Genomic DNA, 12,917 nt, shown 5'->3' with positions numbered 1-12,917 from the left:
CACCCTTCCTGAACTCCTTTGTTTTTAAGGGCTGCTTCCCAAGGGACACTCTGAATAAGTCTCCTGAACAAACCAAACTCTGCCCTCCGGAAGTCCAATGCAAGAGTTTTACTGGTGCTCTTCCTGACTTCACCAACTATTGAGAACTCTATTATTTCATGATCACTCTGCCCCAAGCGACCTCCAACCACCACATCTCCCACCAGCCCATCTCTATTTGTAAATAGCAGATCTAACATAGTCCCTCCCCTGGTGGGTTCATCCACCAGCTGGAACAAAAAGTTGTCCTCCATACATTCTAAGAATTTCCTAGACTGCCTCTTTACTGCAGTATTAAGTTCCCAGCAGATATCTGGTAGGTTGAAGTCACCCACAAGAACAAGGGCTGATGATCTTGAAACATTACCTAGCTGCTTATAGAATAAGTCATCTACTTCTTCTTCCTGATCGGGTGGACGATAACAGACTCCCAATATGGTGTCGGCCTTGTTGGCCTTCCCCTTTATTCTTACCCATAGACATTCAACTCCATCTTCCTTAGTTTCAATTTCGATGGCATCAAAAGTTTGCTTAATATAAAGGGCCACCCCTCCACCTCTTCTTCCTTTCCTATCTCTTCTGAAGAGTTTGTATCCATCCAGTGTAGTACTCCAGTTATGTGAGTCGTCCCACCATGTTTCCGTGATGGCAACTACATCATAGCTCTGCAGTTGCACCATGGCCTCCAGCTCTTCTTGTTTGTTGCCCAAGCTGCGTGCATTGGTATACATGCACCTCATCTGGGCTACTGACTTCACCCCTAACTCAGCCTTGCAATTCTTGGGCCTGTTTCCAGATAGCTCAGCTGGTTCCCCTTCCCCCTTCAAACCTAGTTTAAAGCTCTCTCAATGAGGTCTGCCAGTTCATGAGCTAAAACCCTTTTGCCCTTAACAGAGAGGTGTACCCCATCTGGTTCCAGCAGAGAAGATGCTGTAAAAGTTTCCCCATGATCAAAGAATCCAAAATTTTGCCTGTGACACCAACCCTTAAGCCACTTGTTGATGATACGGATTCTTCTGTTTCTTTCATCATTTTCTTCTGCCACCAAAGGGACTGAGCAGAACACTACCTGTGCTCCTGCCCTGTCAATTACCTGACCCAGTACCCTGAAGTCCTTTCTAATTGCCTTGACACTCCTCTTCTCAATCTCATCACTGCCAGCCTGGAGTAGCAGCAGTGGGTAATAATCAGAGGGCTGAATCAGCCCAGGAAGTGTCTCAGTGATATTTTGTACCCGGGCCCCAGGGAGGCAACAGACTTCCCTGTGGGATGGGTCTGGTCGACACATGGGGCCCTCAGTTCCCTTCAGGAGGGAATCACCTACTACGATTACCCTTCTTTTCTTCTTGATGCTAGAGGTAGTGATTCGTGTTGCAGGTGAATCATAATTGAGGGGTTCTCTAGGCAGACAATTCACTCCTAAATCATCTAGTTGTATCTCTAGATCCAGAATCTCATACCTATTCTGAAGTGGTACTTGGCTGGATGATGGTGGGGGGGAGGTTTTTTCATTTTTACCACCCCTCACGGGGACCCGTTTCCACTCCTCTTCATCCACCAGTTGCCCTTCTGTTGCCTGAGAGTGGGAGGCATATAAGTCCTCAGTTTCTTGATCAGTAACCTCCCTTAAAGATGGTAGGGCTGAACTCCACCAGTCTATTTCCCTTTCACTTTCCCTGATACTCCTTAACCTTTCAACTTCCTCCCTAAGCTCAGCCACCAGTGAAAGGAGGTCATTCACTTGTTCACAGCACAGGCAGGTTTCCTCCACAACACTCCCTGATGCCACCGATAAGCTCAAACACTCTGGACACAGATGGGTCTGTACACTCACGTCCTTTTTGGAGGGCCCGACTTGGTCACTTATACCAGCCACAGCTTTTGACCGTGTAGAAACCATTACTGACAAACACCTCAAAAATAACCAGGCAGCAGGGGATTCAAAATCCAGAGGTTCAGGAATCCGGGGATTCAAGAAATCCGAGGGTTTAGAAATCCAAGGATTCAAAAATCCGGGGTTACACCTTCAGTGGGAAAGTGTGAGAATCCAGGAAATTCCTCTGGCTGCCCTGGAGGACTTGAGACCCAATCAGGAGGCTCAGACACCTTGGCACAGAGCCTAAGAGCCCTGTGCCTTTGATTTAGCCCTTGGAAAAAACAATTATCAACCTTTATATGAAGGATTACAAGCCATGAAAGTTTAAGTAGAATGATAGTGAATTTATCATGGGGTGAAAAAATAGATTTTTGATTTTTAGAATGGGGGTTCAGGGGGCAAGATGAAGGAATCTGGGCATGACCAGCCTTTCTCCTTCTTGGCCTCCATCTTCTGCTGTGATGTTGGCACTTACAGATTGGTTTAGAGTAGAAGCTCACTGTCTAACACAGGTGATAGGTATCGGAAAGTAATGGTAAGTATTGTACACATCGTTTTTAGTATAAAGATATAACACTGCCCCGGGGGCAGGCAGAGTGCCTGGACTGTCCTGCTGAGCAGACCTCGGCGGGACAGGAGAGAGAATTTTATAGATAAGATACAATAAACAACCTTGAGACCGAGAAATTAAGAGCTCTAACTCCTTCTTTGGGCAATGGGATGGGAAAAGAGACTTTCTAACACATCTCGGGGTCACTCTGACCGGCTACAGACTCCGACAGGAAAGCTTCCCATCAGTTCTGTGGTTCCAGCCAGCTCCCTGAAAAACTCCAAATTTCATGCTAACAAAACTTCATCTGACTCTGACCTTTTATTTTAAGGCATCTCCAAGGGCATTGCTTGGGGTTTCATTTCTGTGGGGGAAGATTCCCTTGATTTTAACACTGCTGATGGATGATGTCCCCAGGCTGGAAGGGAAGGGGTTTGGGGTCTGGGACATACCTGGGGGTGTGCAGGAGCTCTGGGAGGTCGGCACTGGGAATCGTTGTCTGAGCCCCTCTGCAAACGCCCCGTGCCGACATTCCCAGGGAATGGCAGCTGTTCCTTGGGGTAATTCTGGGGTGTCAGGGGGTCTGTCCAGGCTGAAGCATCTCCAGGTGCCTGTCAGAGCAGCCCCTGGCCGAGGAGCTGCTGGCAGCCCTTTATCCACATCCATCCCAGTGCCCGTCCCAGGGTGTGTGTGTGGCACGGGCAGGACACTGAGGCACAGCTCCTCCCCTGCACGTACTGAGGACAAGAGGGGCTGGTTCCCTTCCTGGGGCTCCCGCATTCCAGCCAGCTGGGACACACCGAGCAAACACCAGGGAACCAGGGAACGTTCCTGGCAGGGCGTGGGGGTCACCAAGGCCTCCATGCAGCTCTGGGGCAGGAAAGCGGCCCCAGCCTCAGCACCTGCAGTGATTTTGGGCTGTGAACTCACACCTGCAGGAAACGCCCCTCTGCAGCTGGGACCAGCCCTGACACTCTCCAGAAGAACTTTGGATCCCTCAGGGCTTGTCCTGCTCATGTCTCCCTGGAAAGGGACATGGAATGGGCACCTTTACAGCTGTTGGATAATTCCTGGAAAGGGCAGGAAACCAGGGTTATTGGAAGAGTTTTGTGCTGTCATGCCAGGTACCAGCCAGTTCTGCTCTAGAGCCAGTCTAGGGGCTGGTGTGTAAAGCAGCATTAGCAGGAAAGAAGGAGCTACATTTGCATAGGAATTCCCTTGCTGGCAGCAGCCATCCCCATCCCAGGCAGGACATTCCTCATGAGCCTGAGACTGGCTCAGGGGATTGGAGGAGGGTGCTGACAGGGCCAAGATTCTGAATTCAATCCCCACATGCATCAATCACTTATCACCATTTGAGTTGATGATCCTCGTGGCTCTTTCCAACTCAGAATCTCCAGTGCTCCAGAAATAAAGAGCAAACAGTTTCCACTGGCTTTTTAAACCCACGGGTTTTTCCACTGGGGAGTGCGAGCCACGGAGAAGGTGGGGGAGAGGAGGGAGAGCATCGAGTCTCACCCGGCAGGTGTCGGATGAGCGGCTGGAGCAGGACCGAGCCCCGGCGGGGTCCCGGTCCCACACCGGTCCCAGGGCCCGTCCCGGAGCGGCTCCTCCCGCCCGCGGCGATCCCGGTGCTCAGCCCAGCCCAAATCCCGCACCCCGCCCGCCGAGGAGAAGCGGCTCCGCCCGGGACCCCCAGCAGACACCGGCAGGAGCCGGACCCAGATGTCGGGGCCAGGATCCCGGTGCCGGCCCCGTCTCAGCGCTCCGAGCGCCGGTCCCGCCGCAGCCCTGCTCCGGAGGGGTCCCGGGGGTGGGGGGATCACGGTGCCCCCCAGTGTGATGTGTGGGAGCCCGAGCGCCGGCGCTGGGGGTGAACAGCACTGCGGACCCCGAGCGGGTCCGGCCCCGTGTGGGGGCTCCAGTGAGGGCAGGGGGCGCCGGGCTCCGGCCCTCTGCGCTTTATTCTCCAGCACCCCGAGCCTCGCGGCTGCGGGAAAGAGGGAGAGGGAAGGATGGGGAGAGGGCAGAGATGGGGAGGGTGAGAAGTGATAGAGAGGGGAGTCGGGGTGAGCAGGGAAGCGGGAGGGGAAGGGAAGGGCCAGGTGGGGGTGTGAAATATGCTTATTATATGATTGGCTCATCGGAAATAATAAAATGAATACTATGTGTTATGTTCCAAAGTTATGCTGTATTAATCGTTTTAAAGCAGTGTGGTAAATACAGTTTTTAGGCTATAGCATAATATTAAAATAGAAACTATATGATGTAAGATACTTTTTGTAACTAGCTCAATGAATGGGTAAGATAATCAAGAAATTCTTCACATAGAGATAAGAGTAACAAGACACCAAGATTCCAAGAGAAGGATTATTGCCTCCTTATGGGGATAGCCCAGACTTCGAGGGACCCAGACGACTGATTTACAAGATGAGGGGAGAAGCTGACATTAAGCAGAATCACCCTTAGTTTGAAAGGAATGTTTGAATTAAGTACGAGATATATGAATATGCAATAGGCTGTTGCTTTTAAGGGTTACTATTTTGTTAGCAAAACATGCTTTGGGGCAGAGCAAAGCACCCAGACTCCTTTCTCTGCACTTTGGGCAGCACAGACCCACCAGGAGGAACTGCAATCCAAGGGTGGATCCAAACATGGGACTCCTGCTTGCCACTCTCCACCTTTTCTCCAGCTTAGCCCTGGGCTGGGAAACAAGAGACAAACATTTAAAAACATCCCTGAGGTGTTTTGAGGATGCTCAGGCCTGGGACAAAGCCCTTCCCAGCTCCCTCCTGGCCTTTTCCCACTCTGAGAAACTGTGGCAATGCACATCCAGAGTCAAGTCAGCCTGGGATGCTTTCTGCACACCAAACACGACAGTCCCAAGCACCAGGAGCCTCAACATGCTCTGGATGCAATTCGCAGCCTCAGTGAGCCCCAGGGAGTTAAACCCAGCATGGAGGAGAAGAAGAACCCTGTGTCCCTCTGACCCATGCCACAGCATGAGCAGGGGCAGGCCAGCAGGGTCAGAAGCTGCTAGGTTTGGCTGCTCAAACACCAAAATCTTCAGCATTGCTGGGCAACTGGTGATTTTTCCTGTCTTAAAAGAGAGGAAGAAAAGAAAATTAAGTCCCCTGTGGAAGTCACAGACTCCTGGCTCAGTTTGAGCACACAGATGCTCATCCTCTGCAGCACCTGGAAATAACTTGGAAAAGGCAAAAGTAAAATGATGTTTCCCATCAGAGATTGATGTCTACAAACATCAGTTTGTGACAAATTTAATAAGATCACTTTCCTAGACAAACCCCAGGCCATGGAGGTCTCTCCAGGCAGGAGAACTACAGCAAGCACAGGGAGACACCATCAGGGATTGGCACTTCCTAAAGCCCCCTCTGCACCTTTGCCCTTTATTTGTAAGGAAGGGGTGGCAGCTGTCCAGGAATGCTGCTCAGACATGGAGCACATGGGGGAAGTTGTGAGGACTGAGGTGGAGAGAGCAAAGAAACAGAGCCTGTTTTCCTTGTTTCTGCTCCTCAGTCATGGACAGATCCAGGCTGTGAGCACTGCCCTGGCTTTGATGGATCATTTTTGCTCAGGACCCTCAGCTCCATCCTCTCCTGAGAGCAGCAGAGAACTGAGTTACTCACAATCCAGGGATGCAGCCATTCCAGAGGGAATGGACAGGGACTTTTATCACACACAAAAATCCCACTCCATAAACACTGTACTGGATTTCACTGAGCTGCAGCACAAAGTGGCTCACAGCAGGCAAAGGCAAGAGGGGCAGACAGCACCGCTGAAACAGCCCCTGGGCTTGGAGGAAAACAACCCTATGGAGTCAGAGGGTGGCATCTGGGAACAATCCGGGCTGCCTGGAGGCAATTCAGGCCCCACAGCTCAGGCTGCAGCACAAAGTCAGTGCAACAAGTGATCCACAGGAGCTGTGGGATGTTCTGCTCCTCCTGCAATGGCACTTATGGCTGAGCAGGTCAGAACAAGGCCCGAGCAGACAGGACTGGAGAATCAACACCAAGCAATGATCCCTGTGCTTGGCAGGGGCCTGGAGCATCCCAGTCCAGGCCCTGGGCTTTATGTGCCTGCTTCTACTGCAGTGAACCTGGCATGGGGACTGGTAAGTCACAGACCCTACAATGAGGCACTTCCTCAAGCAGAAATAAAATCCAAATGTGGTAAAGCCCATGGCCTCATTTAGAAACCCTTCAGCAAAAAAACCCCTCAGAATAGCAAAGGTGGTGTAGTGACCTGGAGCTCCAGGGGACTGAGGGGAAGGTGGGCAAACAGCTGCCAGCAAACAGCTGCCACTGCTTCTCCCTCCGACCGCTGCAGCAAGGGCAGCTTCCCTGCAATTCCACACTAAATATCTCTTCCAAGCTCAACAGGCCACCAAAAGGCACTCCAAGATTTACTTCAGACTTTTTTTAGTGCTGCTTTTGCCATGATCCTTTGGGCACAAGGAACCTTCCAGATTGTCCCACACCTTCACATCCCACTGGCTCGTTTTGGCACAGCTGGAAAAGTTCACTGTGCCCTCCAAAAGGATCTTTCTGTGGTCTCTTTCTGAAGCCAGAACATCCCCAGCTTTGCTTTCCCCTTAAATGTTCTGTTCCCTGCACAGCCAAGGCCCTTCCAGTGCTTGGCAAGTGCCAGCTGAAGAATCCAAGCCCAGAGCCTGCCTGGGGGGGAGGGACGTGTGTGCCCCAGGAAGAGCATCCCAAACCTGTCACTGTCAGCCCTCCCTTCTCACCAGGGCTCCAATGGCACCAGAACTGTCCCTGCAGGCAGAAATCCCCCTTGGGAACAGCATGAGCTGTCTCCACTGTACCACTGGGCTGGGAGAACAGACCAGCAGCTCCCAGGGACACCGGGACACTGCTGAGCCAACAGCAGCTCTGAGAAAGGCACGGAGGCAGCACCTCACCAAAACTACATTAAAACAAATGCCAACACCTTGAGAGTCACTCCAGAGTTGAATTCCTAAAGCAAAACCAAAAGGATTTTTATTTTTAGATGCTTGGGGGAAGTCCATCCCATTATAACCCATTTCTGCGGCTTGTTTCCAGCCCGCTGATGTTCATTTCCCAGCTCTCACCCGGCTGCCAGCGCTGTGGCTGGTTCCACAGAGCCACACGAGGCTGCTGCCAGCTGTCATTTCAGCAGCTCCCGGGGACATGAACCACCCCAACCCTGCCAGCTCCCCAGCCCGAGTCCGCCCAGCACTCCCAGGGAGCGGCTGGCAGCGGGAATTCTCCCTGCTGGCCCTTCCTGGCAATCCCTGCCTCCAGCTCCGGCCGCCGCCTCGCACCTGCTGCGAGAGAGGAGCTGCGTCCTGCTGCCTGCTCCCGGCGCCGCTGGACCACGGCCCGTGTCCCCTCAGCCCGTGTCCCCACAGAGCCCGTGTCCCCTCAGCCCGTGTCCCCACAGAGCCCGTGTCCCCTCAGCCCGTGTCCCCACAGAGCCCGGGTCCCCGCAGCCCGTGTCCCCTCAGCCCGTGTCCCCACAGAGCCCGTGTCCCCTCAGCCCGTGTCCCCGCAGCCCGTGTCCCCGCAGCCCGTGTCCCCACAGAGCCCGTGTTCCCACAGAGCCCGTGTCCCCGCAGCCCGTGTCCCCACAGAGCCCGTGTCCCCACGTCCTGCCTTCCCAGAGAGCCCGTGTCCCTGCACGCCGCTGGCCCCGCAGCTCGTGTTCCCGCAGCCCGTGTCCCCGCAGTCCGTATCCCCACCGCCCGTGTCCCCGCAGCCCGTGTCCCCGCACGCCGCTGGCCCACAGCCCGTGTTCTCACACCGGGAAACGCCGTGGAAAATCGCGCTGGAAGTGCGGGGTGGAGTTCGGGCAATCGAACATACATTTTTGAGAGGCGCGCGCTACTTCTAGAACGCGATCTCCTCCTCTACCCAAAGCGCATGCGCAACACACCGCCATCTTTGGAAGGTCAAATAAGCCTAGCGCCGACAGTCATCGTCTGTGTGACGTCACGTGACTGCCTGTGCACTCCGCTACCTTGGGCGCCGGCAGAAGTCACTTCCTGTTAAGATCCCCTCTTTGGTGTGGTATCACGTGACTTCCTGCTCGTGCCACCACATTGGATACTGGCAGAAGTCGCTTCCGGATGAGGCACCATCTTTAGTGCGGCATCACGTGATCACCGGTTGTTCCGCCATCTTTGGCACTGGCGGAAGTAACTGCTAAGTGAGACGCCATCTTTGGTGTGGCATCACGTGCCCGCTTCCCTTCGTCGCCATCTTGGGTGCTGGCAGAAGCCGCATCCGGCTGGGCCGCCATCTTTGGTGTGGTACCACTAAGGCCCTCCCTCCTTACAAAGGTGGCTGCTCGGCTGCCTGACGCCGACCGCACTGGTATGCCGACCCGGCCCCACTATCCTGGCCCTGCCCCTTCCTGCCGTCTCGCCTCCCGTAGTGACACACGCCCCGTCACTTTGGAAAGGATTGCACAGCCCGGCAATGGCTTCAGAAAGAACTATGAAATTCAAGGGAAAGGCCATTTCCAAGAGAGGTGCTGGAGGGGCGAAGGCAGCGTGTGCGGTTCTGGGCTGAGCTGCTCACGCCAAGCCCCTGCCTGGCTCTGACGTGCAGCTGCCCAGCGCCCGCCGAGGCTCCCCGCGGATCTGTGGTGGCTGCTCGCAGCTCGCCTCGTCTGCCCTGAGCCAGCAGGGAGGTGAGGGGGCTCTGCCAGTCTCCGTGTTTGTTCTGCAGTGCAGGTGCACCTTCAGTGCTCCTCTGTGTGTGGTCTCTGTGCTGTCCGAGTCGTTGGTAAAGATGTGGCTTGTGGTCAGTGTAAGAGGCTGCGGAAGGGATTTCTGAGCTGAAATTTAGGTACTACACTTGTTTGTGACCGTCCCCTAAATTACCACTTGCAAAGCCCTTTGCAAACACATTCATCCCGTTCCTTTGCCTCCTCACAGAGCCAGCAGCTGGCTGGCATCCAGTCTCTTTAAAATGGTAAATAAACAAAGATCCGGGAGCAAGCCAGTGTGATTCTCACCACACAATTCAGCGCGCCGGAGAGCTAGTTGTCCTCATCGTGTCCTTCCAACTATAGCTCGCACTCTGCTAGAACAACCTCCTGTGCACTTGCCTTATGCCACCTTAACCCCTCAGATGACACCAGCAGCCTTGGCAGGAGCAGGGACACAGAGCAGCAGGCAGGGAACAGGATCATCATCATCATCATCATCATCATCTTTCTTTTCTAATTTCATATCTTTCAGCTCTGGCCTGGAATCAGGTTTTTCATATATCACAGCCAGCCAGCTACTCAGCATTAATTTACTCAGAGGCTTTTCCTGTGTTTTGCAACGCACAAATCCTTGTGGCAGTCCTTTAAATTCTTCCATCTGGAAGGATCCAAAATTGTTTATGAACAATAATTCTTGGGTACCTCAAGTTTGAAACACATCCTCTGTGTCTAGAGTGAATTCAATCCAACAATTCCCAGGTCAATGCCGCGCTCTGGGTTATTTTGGGATGAATTGTTCTTCATTTCCCACAATGGAGCAGATGTATGTAGACCACCATATACACCCACTTAACACATCCAAATGGATACTTTGAAAAATTTTGAAGTATTTTGTTAATTTATTTCACTTCAAATGCTCGAGTAGTGTGATCTCATTTCACAGACTTCTCTCACAAATTGTCCACTGGAAGTTTTATTTCCCAGGCTCGCCTTAGTATTTCTCAGAGAGGGCTGGGAGGTGCTTGCAGAACACCACGGAAATCAAGGAACAGTGACAGTAACTGTCAGCTCCTCTGCCAGTAACTTTGTTACCTTGTCCCACATCACCTCCCACGGCTTTCATGGGAAATGGTTTTTATCCTTTACCTACGCCTTATGTCTTACTCTGAAGCATTCAGCTTGGTGGAGCAGCATTTTGCATTTGACTGCTGGACCCTGCAGATACTTAATCTAGAAACCATTTTGATTCTTTTTAGATTAAAGAATTCACAATAATTCCCAATAAAGTCAGTGTCAGGTTTGGGGTTTTCCCCCTTAATGAAAGTCTTCAAAAAAACCCCAACCTTTAAACAGTTCAGTAGATTTTGTAAAACTGCCTCCATTCCAATATTTAAGATGTTCTTTGAGAAGCAGCTCTTGACAATATAAAATTAATATGTGTTATACACTACACTGTAAAGAAAAAGAATTCAGCATTTGAAAAAAAATTCGGTACATGAAATTATTTGGAAATGCTGTGCTAAATGTCAGTTTTTGCAATTGTTGAAACAGAACCTTTCTTCTTTATTGGAAGAGGTTTTTTTTAGTTAGTTTGTTTCCCCCAAGAAATACAATTACAGAAATTGATTTGTATCTGCAAAACGTTTATGTTTTGATCAGCATTACATTTTGTAATTGTAGAATCTGGTAGTTCAATCTGTCTTTCCATTGCCTTATGGGATCAGTGTGTCCTGCTCCAGACCTGCAGGCACCTTGCATATCCCCCACCATGTAAAACCTTCATAATCCTGTTTTTCTCCTCAGATTTCTCAGCTGAGCCTGAGGCTCCTGAAGAGACATCTTATAAATAGAAAAAAGTTATTCATATCCATAAATCACCAAATAAACTGTACCTACAGGATCCAGAAATCTTATGGGATGCTTTTGCCAGTTCTCAGCACTCCAAATTCACTGGGGTTGGTTTAATCCCCACAGGATTCTGGAGAAAGAAGGGAATGAATAATTGTGCATCCAGTCCGAGGGCTACATGATGTGTTGAATAATTACACACCAAGTGAGGAGGCAAACCAGCTCATTGTGATCATCTAATTAAGAAATATGTAATTATCCCTACACTTGAGGGGTCTGAGCTTCCAGTTTACTTAGGAAGGAAGTCAGCCTCACCTAGATCCATGGGGAGCAACTAATCCTGGATTTCCAGACACATGAAGGACAAACCAATCTTGACCAATCTGTGATTCTGTATTGCTCTAAGTTCTATGAAACAGTAATTTACAACAAGTTGATGGGAAATACTCAGAGAATGTAGAGAGGCAGAAATTACTTAGCCCATGCAAAAGTTTTTGTTACCTAAATTGGTGGATTGATTGCTTCCAATATAATTCTTGAAACGACTTTGAATACTGAAGCAGAGGAAATGTATTATAAATTGGAAGCTAAAAAATGAAAAATAAGATTACCCTATTTTTTTTCAATATTAAAATAACAAACACAGGGGAAAACATTGCCAATTTTCTGTCACAGTATATTTCACAGCTTGTATACTGTAGGTTGTTTTTGTTGAATGGGTTTTTCAGTAAACTCTAAAATTAACTTGAGGAAGAAAAAATCAACTAACAACTTCACTGAAAATAAATTTGATGTGTCAAGTGCACATCAGTGTCTTGATTACACATTTTCCATAACATAATTAAACTATCCTCTTGAAATTGACTCCAATGAACACCTTCTTAGAAATTTTCATCCTGAAAAATGAAAAAGGAAATAGAGTGACATATTCTTCAAGTAATGTAATGATCACAGCATTGGGATAAAAAATATTTTTTGTCTCTTATGCGTACAGAGGGATGCAGTGAGAAGTGTAATAGCAGCTGGCTTTGCTGTCTCAGGCATGTTCAGCAAAGGATGCTCTCCAAAGATCTTCTCTTTAGCTGCAAGAACTGTGAAGGAATTATTCAGAAGTGGAGATCAGGAGGGCAGAAAAAGGAAAAAACAAACAGGACCGTGCCCTTGAGTGTTCAGGTATACAGAGAAGTAATGAAAAGCTTTGTGTGTACAGAAACACGTTATTTCCTTGCCTGTGGAGTAAATGGAGAAGGCCACGTCCCCGATGCTCCAGTTCAGGCATCCATCTGGGGAAAAGTGATGGACTAAATGGGGAGAATGTGGAATAAAGGTGGGGTGCTGGTGAGTGCAAACTGCAAAAGAGAGAAGAAACATCACCAAAGCTACACTCGTGGAGGCTGTACAAACACTGGGAGAAGGACAGGGAAAAGGAAGAAGACACAGGCAAGAAACCGAGAGAGAGAGATACGGGCAGCGGCAGCGAAATGAGGCAGCGGCGGGACAGCAGCGGTGAAAACGAAACGCCCTGGGAGGGTGGGAACTGGAGGACACCCGCGGGAATGAAAGTGCCGACGGGAGAAAAGTGGGAAGAAACAGGGGTGGCCGCGCCAATGCACACACCCCGCAGCCCTCAGCGAGCCCCGCAGCGACACCCCGCAGCCCTCAGCGACACCCCGCAGCCCTCAGCGAGCCCCGCAGCGACACCCCGCAGCTGCTCAGCGACACCCCGCAGCCCTCAGCGAGCCCCGCAGCGACACCCCGCAGCCCTCAGCGACACACCGCAGCCCTCAGCGACACCCCGCAGCTGCTCAGCGACACCCCGCAGCCCTCAGCGAGCCCCGCAGCCCTCAGCGAGCCCCGCAGCTGCTCAGCGAGCCCCGCAGCTGCTCAGCG

The sequence above is a fragment of the Ammospiza caudacuta genome, chromosome 5 (assembly GCF_027887145.1).
Source record: "Ammospiza caudacuta isolate bAmmCau1 chromosome 5, bAmmCau1.pri, whole genome shotgun sequence".
NCBI lineage: Eukaryota > Metazoa > Chordata > Aves > Passeriformes > Passerellidae > Ammospiza > Ammospiza caudacuta.
The sequence above is the reverse complement of the archived record's forward strand: the minus strand, read 5'-3'. Positions refer to the sequence as shown.